The sequence below is a fragment of the Gymnogyps californianus genome, chromosome 2 (genome assembly GCF_018139145.2).
Source record: "Gymnogyps californianus isolate 813 chromosome 2, ASM1813914v2, whole genome shotgun sequence".
NCBI classification, from domain to species: Eukaryota; Metazoa; Chordata; class Aves; order Accipitriformes; family Cathartidae; genus Gymnogyps; species Gymnogyps californianus.
The window spans coordinates 88,516,226-88,531,379 of NC_059472.1; positions in this window are offsets into that span (position 1 = coordinate 88,516,226).

Sequence of the window (15,154 nt, forward strand, 5' to 3'; positions counted from 1 at the left end):
CTTTAATTAGTATGCAATTAACCTGGATCTGTCATCACTACATAGCTATTATTAATTATTCTATGCCAGCCAGGGCAGCTGGGTTTCTCTTATGTTTCCTCAAATAGCACTAACGGTAGATTTCCGAGCACTTCAAAAAGCCAGTCTGTGCCCAAATTGTTAATGTTCTCTGACCTTTGGGGAAACCTAATTAGAATAGTTGGAGAATTTCAAATGGAAAGAAAGAGGGTAGCAATTTATAATTAAGCATAAACATTTGGCTCCAGAAAGAGTTCAAATGAAGTTATACACTTCCTTGCTGCTTTACCATGCACTTAACCAAAATGTTCTGTACATTGAAGATAAACCTGTTAAAATATAATATGTAATAAAGAAAATGGGAATCACAACCATGAAAAGGCATCCTAACAGCAGATTCTGTATTGTACCAATGATCACCCGTTCTTTGCCCCTTTTCGCATTTGGTACTTTGGTTTCAGAGGCAAAGTGTTCAGAAGCGAGAGGGTAACAAAAATGCTTTGATTCCCTCTTGGATCTATATCTTGTATGGGGGAAGGAGGAGTTAGGAAAGTTGTTGTTTGGCTTCATATTTAAATGATCTCAGTAGTATCTAAGCAGGATATAATTACACAGAATATCAAATCTGTATCTTGATCCAGATGTAGAACTTTGGTCTGAAATTATCATTATGGAAAATACAAACACTATCTCTACTTCCCTAGATATGTTTAATAGGAAATAATGACTCATGGACTATTCAGAATAATATCCTTACACAGTATGTAACTACACAACAGGAAAATAGCAGAAATATGGAACTGAGAGGCAAGAGAGTAGGGGGAAAAAAAAGGGTTCTCGTGCTGTACCTATCATTCTCATCCACAGGGAAGGATTGTGGCTTTGGCTTTGAGTTCAAGAGTTTCTAGTGAGAAAAAGCAGGTTGAGACTGTAAGAGCATGGCAACACTGTGAGCGCAGCAGTGTGCAGCTATACCTTGACTTCGCTTTAGCTGTTAGCTCCTGAGCTGAAAGCATTACAGCCACATTAGGCTCATGCTCTACCCACACTTGCTAGTCCTTCTCAGAGGCAGGCACAATTAACCCAGCTTTAACCTTGTTCCTTAGAGAGTCCTGCTTCCACACTGCACCACATTGTGGATTTGTGCCCTCTCTCCAGTAGCCAACTCATCTATCCCTGACACAGCGTTGCCTGAGTGAGGAGACATGCTTAGCTGCCATTAGTTACCATTTCCTGCACACCGTTCATTTTTTTGCTTATTGGTCATGTGAGTTAACAGTCTGCAGAGATCCCTTCATTAGTAATGTTTCTTCTTTGTGTAGTCTCCAGCATAAGGCTAAGAAGAATGAAAGAAGCAAATCAGTGAGAGTTCAGCAATGTAACAGTGGCTCCCCTCCCCACACTTTGAAGCATAGATTCATCCAAGCTCTTCTCCTAAATTAAGAGAGTAAGTGAGAAAAGCGGGTTTTCCAAGTGAACTAGAACTGGACTGGCTTTAAACCAAACATCTCAGTGCATCATGTATAATGCTACTCAAGTTTTAATGAAACAAAATCCATGAGAAGCAGTGACTAAGCTTCAAAACAGCTATTACCACCATAGCAGCATTGATGCTATGCAGATGGGATACATATCTAATCTCTTAATTACACCTAGAAGCAATTGTTTAGACATTCAGTTGTTTTATTAAAAAATTGCAGGCACTGTGTTAGCTTATTGTATTATAATTTTTAACTTGAAGATGTAGACTTCTTTTTTTTAATAAATAGCAGGAAATGAAGCAGGAGTCGGACAATACGCTAGGGAAATGTTCTGTACTGAAGATGGGAAGCGGTGTCAATTCATGCTACTCTCTTTGTTGGCCAAGGAGATGGGTAGCTTAAGATGAGCCTCTGTACTTCACGTGGTACTGTGAGCATGTGTTTCATTTTACCATTTTTATCAACATGAGGACGTAGGAAAGGGAGAAAAATAATAACAAACAGTTCATTCAGTGCCATCTTAAACTATCAGAACTGTATGCTAAGTAAATGCAAGTTAAAGCCCTAAGATATTTTCATTTGCAAGTTCAGAAAACCAGGTATTTTGTGTGGAAGAAATGTGCAAAAAACCTGACACATTATGATAACCTGTATGTATCCTGGTCTCTTTTTTGTTCACATTGTTGTACTGGCCTATTTTCTAAGGAATTATTACTGCTTTTCAAATAAGTTCATGAGGTATATTTGAAAAAAAAAGCTGGTTGACACATTTTTTTTTTTCCTTTTTTTCTGGATGACTATATGCTATGAGAAACATTTTTTTTAGGTTTGGTTTTTTTTTCCTGAGCCACTTCTTTCAAAAGAGAAAAGCTTTAATTCAAAACATGGAAAAAGACTGAGGAAGGGGTTCAAGAATGTGCTTGTAAAGAGTCAGTCTTTTAGCATGAATCTACAGTTAAAAAAATATTTAAAGGTTTCAACAAAAGTGTATTTTTTACTTCTGGAAATACCTTTCTCCCAGAATCTGTCCAGTTTTTTCCAATTATATTCCAAGGTCATGTTCAGCTTTCAAGATCTGATTTCACATTTTTATGGACACGTTTCTGATAGCAAATCCCTGAAGAGAAGCACTGGCATTTCATGTCAGTGTTGAAATTAGAGGTTGGTGTGTTATTTTGCTCTTGTGGTTTCTGATAAACCTAGCAACAAAGCATTTAACTCCGTCTAAATCTCTAGAGTGTTGTAGACTCCTGAGAGATGGAAGCATAACCCAGGATATTCCCTTTTTGCAGAAAAAGATAATAAAAAACAAACAAAAAACCATAATTCAGCTTTGACAGGTAATATGACACTGTACAATCTTAGGAAGAAGCCTTGCAAATCTGTTCACCTGCTAAGTCACTGTTTTTTTCTTCTCTGAAAGGGGATTTCCTTCCTGATTTAATAAAAAATGCTAAAAAGAGTGTGGGAGAGGAGACATCCAGAAAAAAGTGCACTCACGTACAAAATCATTTGCTTGTTCTGGAGCATAAAATGTGCTCTTACCTATAAAGGTGGCCACAGGTTGACCTTCAAAAAGCCCAATATGGCAAGAGACTTGAGTTGCCTCTTGGGATGTATTTCTTGGTTTGCTTTTACCAGCTCTCCCCATAAGTGTTCTTAGCAGTGTAGTTCCATGCAATGTTTGCTGTTGAGTCCATAAAACGGCAATGTTTTTACCTTAAATTTGACCCGTCTTCAACCCATTCCATCTCTGTCCCTTTTAGAGCATGGATTCCGGACACAGGAATCACTTCCTAATCTCTTTTCTTCCTGCACAGCACCTTTTTGACAAACAGCGATGGAAGGGAATGGTAGGTGACTCTCATCGAGTCAGTCCACATTAGAAAGGAAGTTTCTGTGGCCTCCTGCCCCATAGCTGTCCTACCGCTCCTTGGAAAAGGATTCACTTTCTTAGAATTTCTGTCTTTAAAAAAGTTGATTGTACTTATTTATTTGTTGAAGAGGTGCTTTATTTTTAGATGTGTAGTCAGAATATTACCTAATAGCATCTAACTACGCAGGCATACAAGAGCCCGTACAAATCTAGAATAATTGTACATGCTTAGTCATTCATTGCTGTATTTCTCATTATTCATAATTCTAATGAAGCTTCATCTCTAACCACAACATGGAAAGGATCAAATTCTCAGCCTGATATTGATAACATTCACAGGCCGGAAAAATATCCTTTGAAGCCTAACCCAGGTACAACTCCATCACCCACCTTGGACCTAAAATTTAAAGCCATCTACAAAAACTCTAATTTGAAGATACTATTAGGCAATGATTTATGAGCCACAGAACCAGCAGTATCATAAAAGTTATATTAAAAAAAAGGGAAAATGAAATTATATTTTCTAATTCTGTTTTAGGCTTAAATAAAGTAGTTTATATCTCTCTTTCCCTCGATGGCTATTATATTTCTAGTTCAAGTCTTTATGATTTAGCTGTGTGAGGATAATGCACTTTTCTTGATTCAAGCCACTATAATATTAGTAATACAGTTGGAAATATTCTTCCATAAATATGCATATAGTGGCTTCCTCACAGATGTTAGAATAACATCCACGAAAATTGTAACAAGATTCTGATGTTCTATTAATTGGAGCCAGAAATGCTATCAAAATTTATTTAAAATATATTTGACTGACAAGTAATATATTCTAAAAGACTGCTGATATTTTTGACAGACACAGCTAATTACTGCTAATTAGTTCAGAATTAATTATAAAATGACATGTTTATATTGATTAGTATGCATCAAAGTGTAAATGGTCATTCTGAGGGCTTAATTTATAGTTCCACAAAAAGGACAACATACAGGCAAATACACACAGGCAAATCTGGTCTTGAAAAATCCATGAACAGAAGTATTTCCGCATCTAATGATATGCTCCACATTGCTTGTTGAAATAGGGCAGTATTTGCAACATACCAGAAGCAAGTAAAACAGCAGTAGTTGCAGTTCTTTTGCTATAAGACTGAGCAGTTTTGTTGGCTCTACTTGAATTAGCCTTCATAATTTAGATTTTCATATTTTCTCTGGGAAATGAGTAACAAACTTCCATAAGATCCTTTTGAAAACTCAGTTTATCTTGGTAGAATTTTTTCCTTTTTTTTTTTTTTTTTTTTTAGAACAATACAAATCTTTCCTTTAGACTAGTGCAAAGCTTTCAGTGAGGATAAAATAAATGAATACGTGAGTGTGTGTAGCTGCATATACTCAGATAAATTAAAAAGATATATGAGGCAGGATATTCAGCTATATTGGACAGCTAGAATACATAAGGAAAAAAAATCCATTTATCCTCCTGTGTTCTTTTGCTTGTGTTTGCACAAGAGGTCATGTCAAGGATTGAGCTAAAACCCAGCATGCTTCTTGTCTGTGATCTTCGTGTCCCATTTCAGGGTACAGGACTGTGTGATACACCCACAGTGCTGTACGAATTGTTCAAGCTTCAGTTGCCTTTTAGTATAACTGGCATTGCAGGAGACGGTTGAGGAGAAGCCTTGCAACCAGTATATCTGCCCATGGCTGCGTACAAAGGATCGAATAAATGTTCATCAATTACAAGTAACTGTGTATTTGATTTTGCATTTTTACCCCTCAAAGCATATTCTGGTGCTGATCTCAAGCCTCTAAATGAACATAGACTAATATTCATGCAGCACTTTCTTGAATCCAGTTCAGTCCACCCAGAAGGCTGGTTTTGGCCTGCATTCAAAATATTAGAATTGTATCTATTAGAAATGTATCTTTTGACTTAGTGACATATTATGAAAATGCAGCACAGAATGCCATTTGACATATCGTAGTGACATGCAATTCCTTTCAAAAGGTAAGAAAGCCTGACTGAGAGCCCTTTTGCTGACAGTTGGGAATTTGATCAATTTAAAACAAAAATGGTATTTTTCCTTTCGGGGTTGGGTTTTTTCAAGCTGCTTGCTAAAAATTAAAACCCTCTCACAGAACGAAATAGTTTAAAAGAAAAAACTGCTAGAAAGAAATCCATTCCCTGCAAGTTGCTTGGCTAAAGGCAAGGATCCTTGCACAAAATTCTCTACCTTTGTTATTCAGAAGAGCAAATTCAATGATCTAACATAGTCATGAGTTTACCCTGGGAGAAAGGTGCTGCTTATTATGAAAAGCACATTACATGGTGTGATCACACAGTTACGTAGCTTTACAGAGGCTTTGTTCAAATTTCATCTAAGGAGTGGGTCTAGCCTTAAAATATACTGTTGTCTGGAGGGCTCTGTAGAGTCCTATCAGTTGCATTGCAGCTGCACTACAGGTGTATTTGATCTGGGTTTTCTTATAACCCAAAGAATTATAGAAGAGTAACATGCTGACTTTCTTTTCAACTAGGCACATCTGGCTGTTATTAGTTAAAGAAAAATATCTTGCTTCCTAAGCAGATACGATACATTAAAAAAAAACAACCCCAAAACAGCAACAAAAATGTAAAACACCTTTTCTAATTCTTAGGTATGTTTTATAAACATTTTTTTCCAGCTACAAGCAGTTTATGTGGTTGAATGAATAGTGCCTAATCATAATTGATACTTAACACCTTACTTTGGCATGAGTTAATGCGGTAGTTCATCACGTACCAAAACGATGTTATTGACACAGCAAAGGGAGAGACAATAGAGCTTCACCTCACCTCCTTATGAGATGCTCAGAAAACACAGAATAGGCCTATCCTGGGATTTAGGTTTTTTGTAACTACATTTAACTACATTTGGAATAATTAGTATAGAATAAGCCAAACTAGCCTTTGATAGAGAGGATGAAAACAAACATAAAGTTTTACAATATCTAAAAGCATATGTATCATATTGTGCCATATTTTTTTACACCGGTTTTGCTTTTGAGGTTTCATTTGAGATGCAAGGCTGAGCCTGGAACAAATAAGTATACATGAATGAAACTGTACCTTTAATTCAAGTTAAAATACTTTCTTTCTGCATTTCAGCCACTGCAGTACCAGCCAGAAAATGAAAGTGATAGGAAAATGACTTCAAACAAAAATCAAGTTGACTAGCCTATTTTCATGGAACTTGGCGGCTTTTTACCTTTCTGTATTACCAATCAAAACCAATCTCATTTGTGAATCATTTTCTAAAATGTAAGGTCATATTACAGAACAGTTTATTCCATGTGCATGTAAAGTTTGTAGCATGTTCCAAAAAAGGGAATAATCAAGTATGTAAGATTAACTTCTCCTCAGAGTACTTTTATTTCTCAAACTGTTTATTCCTATACATGCTTTTATTTTTTGTGCATATATTTCTCTCTCCTGCTGTAAACATTGCCCCACAGTTGGATACACAAAATTAAATCATTTAATGGGTTTGTGGTTCAGTTGATTGAGGTCCCTGGGTCTCTCTGCACTCCTGGCAGCCATCTTATTTGGTCTGTTACTGTCATTCACTGTCATTTCCACTTGGCTGGTGCCTGCGACAGGTCAGATTACTGGATGTGCTCAAAATATGATATGAAAGAGAGGACTGTGATTCTGATACTGATGGGTAGTGCTCTGCTTGCTAAAGCTATCTGAGGAGATCTTGGTAAATGCAGTTTCCTCAGGCTGTTTGGGGAATCAGTGGAAGAAACAATGGTAAATAGAGGGGCCATCTGTCTGCATTTACTGATAAGGCTATGCTTTCTGAAATCTGATTCCACTACATGGGTATTGTTAAAGCCAGGAGCTGGTTTACTGACACAGGATTATTTTAACATAATTAGCATTTTTACACCTAGACCAAGTTGTGAACCTGTTTATCTATCTGTTATATGTTCACTTTTCTTCTGTTCTGTTCCTCTAAACCATTTCAGTTTTTGGGGTGTTTGTTAGATTTAATTGTGCAGCCCTTCTCTACTTCCCCTACCAGAACTGCCGCATTTTCTCACACAATAGCTACATTATTTAGAGAAGATGCCAAGGTTTTTTTTTCATAACAGCTTAGTGAAATAGCTCAAAACATTTAATATAAGTGTTATTAAAGAACTTGACAGCTTGTAGAAGAAGTTGGAACATGTCAGGGCTAGTAGCTCTCTGATTCAGAAACATACAGCAGCGACTTCAGCAACTGCAGTCAGTGCATTACTGTGACTCTAAACATATTTATAAAAATAAAATAAAAAGATTTTGGTATGCTAATAATAAGAGAAAAAACAATCTAGTTCTGGATGAAACTAGAATTGTAAACAAAAATGGTGACATCTCAAGGGATCAGTACTGATCTGCTTTTTTCTCCAGTAGAGCTTAAGAAAAAAAATGATAATAAAATAGAATGTATATTTCTGTAAAAAAGATCTCTGAGCCTCCATGGGACTTTGTAGCTCATTTCATCCAAAGTCTGAAGCCAAATTTATTGGCAATGCAGCATAAAATGTGAATTGGGATGAAGTTGGCCAATCTGTCTTTGCTGTCAGAGTAAAGATAATAAATAACCGAGCATGTCACTATTGTAAGGGGACTAATGTAGATGACATAGAACAGACAATGGTGAAAATAATGACATAGATGTAGTAGGAGGTCTTCCACAAGTGGACAAACCTGACTCCTACAAGTTCTATGTTCTCCAGTCCTAGCAGTTTTTATTGTAATCTAGAACAACTGCTTAGTATGTCATAAGAAAGAAAGTATTTTACTATCCTCAGTTTTGTAAAGAGGATCATGTCTGTACACCCCTTCCTTTTTTAAGAACTTAGTGTGGATACTTCTGATCATAAAGGTCAGAACTTGCGCCATTTTCACGTCATAAAGGAATGTGGTTAAAAATAAATTGGCCTTTCTTTTATATCCACATATGGTTATAGTGGTAATATGATTTCTAAAACCATTTTTATGCTCTCCTTGCACAATTATAATGTATAAGATATCAAAATGTCATGCCATCAAGGAGCTAAATTTCTCCTGCTAAAAGAGTTATTTGGGAAAGTCTGAAATGCACTGCAGAGGACATGCAGAGACTCATTTTCCATTATAAACAGAAAATTCTTTCTGAGAAATGTTTCAGGGAAACTTCAGCTTATTTGATTTCAACACTTAAAGTGTTGCAGAAAAATGGGTAGGTTGTGGCACTGAAGCCTAACTGAAGTCTAGCAAAAGGCCTTGTCTCTGATGCAGTTTTCTGCTATCTGATGGTTTGGGCTCAGAAAAGTAATGAAAGAGCTGTGAAACAAAAAGAATTTGATGTGGCTGATAACTAACAAGAAAAAATGAGAATAATATATGAGTGCTAAAATAGTTATGAAGAAAACAATTTTGAAGGCATTTGTAAAGACTAATTTAAAAAGAACAATAACAGAAGTGGTATTTTTCTTCACTTGTTATGACCCAATGTCGTGGTTTGAGCCCAGCTGGCAACAAAGCACCACGCAGCCGCTCGCTCACTCCTCCCCTCCCCGGCGGGATGATGAGGAGAAAATACAATGAAAGGCTCATGAGTCGAGACCAGGACAGGGAGGGATCACTCACCAATTATGGTCACAGGCAAAACAGACTCGACTTGGGGAAGAAAAGAAATCAATTTAATTTGTTACCAATCAAATCAGAGTAGGATAATGAGAAATAAAACCAAATCTTAAAAACACGCCTTCCCGCCACCCCTCCCTCCTTCCCGGGCTCAGCTTTGCTCCCGATTCCTCTACCTCCTCCCACCACAGCAGCACAGAGGGGCAGGAATGGGGGTTGCGGTCAGTTCATCACACGTTGTTTCTGCTTCTCCTTCCTCCTCAAGGGGAGGACTCCTCACACTCTTCCCCTGCTCCAGCGTGGGGTCCCTCTCATGGGGGTCAGCCCTCCACAAGCTTCTCCAACGCAAGTCATTCCCACAGGCCTGCAGTCCTCCACAAACTCTCCAGTGTGGGCTTTCCCATGGAGTCACGGCCTTCCCTGGGCCCAGCCACCTGCTCCGGCATGGGGTCCTCCATGGGCTGCAGGGGAATCTCTGCTCCACCATTAACCTCCATGGGCTGCAGGGGGACAGTCTGCCGTCTCACCACGGGCTGCAGGGGAATCTCTGCTCTGGCGCACCTCCTCCCTCTCTTTCACTGACTTTGGTGTCTGCATGGCTGTTTCTCTCACATCCCAATCCTCTCTCCGCTGCAGGTTTTCCAGCAGTCTTTTTCCCCTTCTTAAATATGCTATCACAGAGGTGCTACCACTGTCGCTGATGGGCTCGGCCTTGGCCAGAGGCGGGTCCGACTTGGAGCTGGGGAAGCTTCTAGCAGCTTCTCACAGGAGCCACCCCTGTAGCCCCTCCCCTGCTACCAAAACCCCTGCCACACAAACCCAACGCACCCGATATGAAGGAACATTTTTCTATTCAGAAAGTTTCTAAATATTTCTTATACATATGTTTCTCCTCTTGAGCCCATTACTCTACATCTTTTTTTCTTGTCACAGAAGCCAGAACTTATTTTCTCCATTCAGATCATGTCTTTTCTAGCCTCATGGGATCATCCTCGGCTCTGGAGAATATGAATGTCCTAGCTGATGCTTCTGCCTTAGAGAAGAGGTGCCAATGAATATCTCTGAGACTCTATTAATATACACCTTCTTTCAGCTGTGACCTAGGAGTGTGAAGAGAGTTTAAAGGAGCAGAGCTGGTTCCATTGGCACGCTTCTTCCATGTGCCACTGATCTCTCCTTGCCCATAGAGTCAAAATTCAGAATAGGCAACTGACAGACCCTAATGGAGAACCTATGGTATATGTAGTTCTCTAAGGTATGTACCGGAGACCTTGAGCTGTCACATAATTTTACCTCAAAAGGCCCACCACAGCCTCTTTGTTCCTCTTAAAAATAGAGGGCTTAGAGAAAGGGAGTATGGTGTCTTTACATGGCATCTTCATCCCTCATAAACCTTTCTACATCTAGCAGGAGAAGCACAATAGCATTTGGGAAGATTTTGGAGGAAGGCAGGAGGGGAAGGTATTCTTCCTTCCAGACCTTCCTTCCTTCCTTCCAGACCAAACCAGAGATCATTCTTTTAGGTATCAGGTATGAATTAATGAATTTTTCAAAGCAAATAGATTTGGGTAGATGCTGTTATTATTAGTGTCATGTCATCTGCCTACATGAAGCTTTTCACCTGCATTTCATGTAATATAATATGATGAGTTGCAGCAGAAATTCAAATGACAATCATATTTGCTCCCTTCTGGTATGGTACATCATAGAAGTCTGAAACAATGTGTTAGCACATTACTAAACAGCAAATTGATACTTGCAAGAAGACAGTAATTTCATTATTAGTAATCTCTTTGCTAAGGCAGAAAATTCAGTTTCCACTTCTCTACCTTGTATTAAAGATGAAACAGAATTGTATTTTTACGATTACTGTACCGAAAGAAAATTAATAAGAGCCTTCTCTGCTGAAAAATTCAAACCTTATGTTTTTTCTCTTTCAAATCTTACAAGAGTATTTTACCAATGACTTCAAAGGGGGTAAAAAAAGTTAATTAGACAATTTATGCTACATGAATGCTCAGAACTTAAAAAAAAGATCTAAGTTACTTATGCAGTTACTTTCTGTCTAACAGAAGCAAGCCTTTACTATACCGCATAATTTATAACTTAGTAGGAAAACACACATTAAAGGTTTGCTAAAATTGTGATTTCCTCCTGCAAATGAAAGTTTAAATTAAGAATCCCACTGCAAGCCTCACTCTGTCCTTCTATGCATATGCCTTCTAGGCCCTCATCCAAAAGGCACGTGTTTAAATTAAAATAAGAGTACTCTTTTTTTCTGGAGTTTATGTCCCTGCTTAAGTGCTTTGAAAGATCAGGTCCTACAGAAGGGTTTAGTAATCTTAGGATTAGCACTGCAAGTTTTAGAAGGCCTTACAATCACCCAGTTCTCTTGATGAAAACCTGCTAGATTCTGCTGGAAATTTTACTTGGTGAGAGGCAGATTTCCGTTCAGTGGAACGCCATCATCAGCAACACCCCTGTGCAAGTCACTGCATTAGTTACATAGTAAGAAAAAGTGTTTACTCTGTCTCCCTTAATGACAGCTGGAAGACAGGGTGCTGGTGGGGAGAGGAACTCTGCACCCGCCTGCCTTAGGGAATAAAACAGATCTCAGCGCTGGAACTTGACTGTGTGCTTTGGGGAGCTCCTGCAACTGTGCCTAGGAATGCTGCAGCCTGACCAGCTAGCACTCTCCCAAACTGGCACCACTGTGGAGTCAGCATGGCTAAGTGACTGTCCTTACCAGACACTTTGCATCTAGCCATCTGTTTTCCATGCTGAGATAGCGCATGGCATGTGTGCATAGTGTTTTGTGCCAATTGTCCTCAGTGCTAAGGAATGGTCCCAGGCACATTTAATTTACTTGTATGGCTGTACCTTCCAATCCTCATATATACCATGGCTGGATTTATTTTAATGTTAAAAAGCAGAAATTCTTTCCCTGAAGTTGTTGCTTCATTCACAGAAAGCTGCTTGTAAGTTTCTAGGACTGAGCAAGTATTGTTACATATGCTAAATATATATGACACAGAAAAGTATAAACAGACCAGAACAACAGTTCAGTTGCTAACAAGCCACATATGACATGTGGTGTTCTTTAGTTTTGTTTATGTATTTGCTATTCTCTATCATTTCTTGTAAATTTTCTGCAGACTGCAAAAAGAAAGTGTACAAACTGTAGAATTTAAAACATTTTATATTTTTCTAATTGACCCACAAATGCAATGCAAGAACACCACTGTAATAACCTATGCTACCTCAAGTCCTTGGTTAATTTGTATAGAACTCTGTAGTAACACATAATTATTTAGTGAATAATATGACCTTCCCATCATTTAGCCCTAGACTTGCTCTTGCTAACTGTCCAGAGTCACTTTACATAAGATTTGCTGGTGGGAGGTAAATGATATTAAGCTTTCTGCTTTCTGACTATGCAGAGATCAGTGCACGTGGACACAGTTGACATGCATTTGGAGCATCGTCAATAGGCAGAGATGAGTTTAACTTTAGTACAAGTCATATTGTGTGATTTTTTCCCCCAGCAGATTATGAAGAAATGGATGGAGGGGAAAAATTTGTCAGCAACTCTACCCATCATCCTCCAAGTTCCCTTTAATTATAAGATGCTGTGATGACAAGGCACAGAGCTTGCACAGTGCTGTAGTAGTGATTTTTTGGACAACACACCTAAATCTTTCTGACAATCTTAAGCTTCTGTTTTCCCCCTCTTTCTCTGTCACAGTTTAGTATTCAGCTGCCTTACCCATCTTTCAGGCTTATAACCTGCAATCTTAGATTTTTTCTTTCCTTTTGCTTCAAATAGCCAGTATCTTCCCTTCCTTGTACCATTTCCACTTTAAAAACTTTAATAAACATGTAATGTCCTTTAATTTCATCAAGAACAAGTTATCAGATGAGAAAACAACCATTTTTTTCAGTTCTTCTACCCAGTTTTTCTTTGGTTGTACAAGCAGTACTCATGGTTCTTCGAGACTGTTAAACGTGCCAGACGTAATAATATTTGCTTGAGTTTTTAATACCCAATTAAATTTTACGTTCTGACAATTAATATTTCATAGAATCTCTAGTTAATTTCTCTTAATGTGGCAGCTGGCAGAACATGGAACAAATCCTATAGCCTTTTGTTCTGTCACTCTAGCAAATTTTCTTTTTATACCTAGGAAAAAGAGTTTCCTTAGTTCTGTTTTTACACATTTGTCTTAGTAGACAATATCTTGTACAAAAACAGCTGCAAAATTTTCTTGGTCAGTGATACTTATAAATGTGTGTTCATTACTTTGGAAAAGAAAATTAAAACTGTTTGTAGTACAATGGTCAGTACAAAAAGACAGTTTTGCCAGAAAGATGTTTTTGTTTTATTTCAAACATGGAATATGTTTCAAAAATTATCATTTAGATGCATTGTCAAATAGATCTTCCTGATGCTGCACCTCAGAATTTCTTGAAGTAGAAGAGGAGCCCTTTGACAAGTCCACTCATATGCATGCCGTGTCTGTTACCTTACCACATGTCAGCAGAAAACTTTCATGGAAATACTGGAAATGTATCGTTCATTCGATATATTCATACATCATATGAAAATGGAGTTAAAAAGATATGAGCATTCTATTAGCTTCTTGTTATCGTTACTTTAAATCCTGGACCTACAAGCAATTTATGCAAGTGAACATCTTTATATTTGTAAAAATACTTCCTGAATTCAATGAACCTAGTCATTTTTGAAGGGCTTAATATGAGGCCAGCATAGCCAATCACAAACAGTCCAAATTCTCAGCTGAAATGTAATAGATGAAGCAGCTCACAATCTGTCCCAGTTGCTATCTGAAATTTTAAGCTTTGCAAAGTAGATTGGACCATCAGAAATCCTTCCCTATTTCCTCATTCAGCGGAGGCATAATCAGTGGTGCTGGTAATGATTCACAGTACCAGCTCTATCCTATGACTAATAGCATGGAAAATAAAAATTCATCTGTCACCCATTCATTGAGCTGTTTTCCCCTGTGAGCTGATGCTTAGTTTTATTCTAGTAAAACTGAAAATTGTGAACAAAGGCACCAAAACATTGGGCGCAATATAATTCTGTAAAAATCCATCTAATTCATAGCAGTTCAAAACAGCAGTTCAAAAAGTGGTTCAAACCAGTGCTTCAAAAGAGAAGACTCTCATCAGCCTAGGATTTTCTTTTATTTTCTTAGGTTTACCAGGGGTACAATTAAAAAAAAAACACAAAACAAAAAAGAATTTTTTTTTTCATGTATTTATTACGTCAGGAATCTTTTTCTTCCCCCCCCCCCCCCCCCCCCAACCAAGAACACTAAAACAGAAACAGGAAGAAAAAAAAATCCTGGATTAAAGTTCCATGGGACAGTTGTGTTGCACAACATTTCCAGTATTGAAGTATTTACCCCCAAGTAAGGGGATAAAATGGGTTGCCTTGTGCAAGTTTCTGATCCTCCTCTGTAACAGTTCATTCTACTTGCAGCCATCAATACCTTCAATTACTGCGATACTACATTTTGCAATAAGGTTATTAATGAAAGTATTAAATCAGCCTCTACAATGATCCTTAAAGACTTTTACCAATAATGTCCTTCAGGGGATATTTCTATGCATTGTTTTTTGCCAAATCATTGTTTATAATCTTTTATTAAACACTACCTTGTCCACCTTAAATAATTTATGTATGGCACCATAACAGGTACTTTATTGAAATATGTTAGACCTGCTTTGTTTTCCTTTGAAAGCTCGCTCTTAGTGAAATCAGAGTAATCTAGAAGGTTTCAATTGTGGAATACCTATGTTGCATTTTATCCTATTTTACTTTCTGATCTTTATTCATTCCATCAGAATGTATTCCACGATCTTATATAATGCTGTGATTATATTTATAAGCTTACACTCACCTATTTTTTTTCCTTCTTTTTAAGTATCTGTAAAATATCTGTAGATATTTTTGTTTCTGATCATATGAAGCTATCAGTAATTTGCCAAGACTAACCTGGGGAGCAAAATAAAGCACCATAACCATGTATATCTTTCTTATACTTTGGCATGTCAGAATTCAAATACATCCTCTGTCAGTGAGTACTTCACTTTCAGCTA